Genomic DNA, 1,090 nt, shown 5'->3' on the forward strand with positions numbered 1-1,090 from the left:
CTTTCTTAGCAGACTTTCCTATCTGAGAATACTATGTCAAACATAATCACCAAGGATAATTTTATCCAATATCTCTTAAGGATGACTTTAGGTGATGCAAAGAACAAACATTTAAAAAATGTAAATAATTGAAAAATGGAGTGGTACAATTTTTGCATAATTTTTACTGTAGATTCCATTGTCTGTGGCTGTTGAAAGTTTCAGGGAGAGTTGGGAAGCACAATTGACAGTTTCCCTCTAAGACCACAGTATTCTTGATTAATGCAGTGCTTCATGTGTTCTAGATGTGGGCATGCTGAGAACTAGGAACATTGACAGAGACCCCCACCGTGCCTTCTTTAGGGCATCTACATGTCTTTTTTATTCACGGTGAATTTTAAAAAATGGATCTCTTCAATCAAATACTTGAGAGCTCCAGCCATAGTGCTCAAGTACTCACTCCCAGATCCTGTCTGTAAACACAGGGTATAGGAACTGGGACTCTAGGTTAAAAAGAAATGACCTTATTAGACTGGGGGCAGAAAGCACACAGAGCCACATCTTGAACCATCTCTGAGTAGCAAACAACATTAAATACCCAGGAATTAAGCAAAGAAGCGAAAGATGTGTATAATGCAAAATATAAAAGTTTGATCCAAGAAATTGAATACAAAACAAAATAGGGAAAGATATTCCACATTCATGGATTGGAAAAATCGACATTGTTAAAATGTCCATATAAGCCAGAGCAATCTACAGACAATACAATTCGTATCAAAATACCAATGACATTTTTCACAGAAATAGAAAAAAAAATCACAAAAGACCCAGAATATCCAAAGATATTATAAGCAAAAAGAGCAAAACTGGTAGGCTCACATTATCTGACTTCAAATTATACTAAAGATCTATAGTAAAACAATATGTCACTAGCATAAAAGCAGACATGTAGACAAATGAACAGAATAAACATCCCAGAAACAAATCCACACATCTACATTGAACTCATTTTTGACAAAGGTACCAAGAACATACACTAGAGAAAAGACAGTCTCTTCAATAAATGGTTCTGGGAAAACTGGATAACCATATGCACAAGGATGAAACTAGA

Source organism: Sapajus apella, unplaced genomic scaffold (genome assembly GCF_009761245.1).
Source record: "Sapajus apella isolate SASKATOON/1434 unplaced genomic scaffold, GSC_monkey_1.0 scaffold6321, whole genome shotgun sequence".
Taxonomy (NCBI): domain Eukaryota; kingdom Metazoa; phylum Chordata; class Mammalia; order Primates; family Cebidae; genus Sapajus; species Sapajus apella.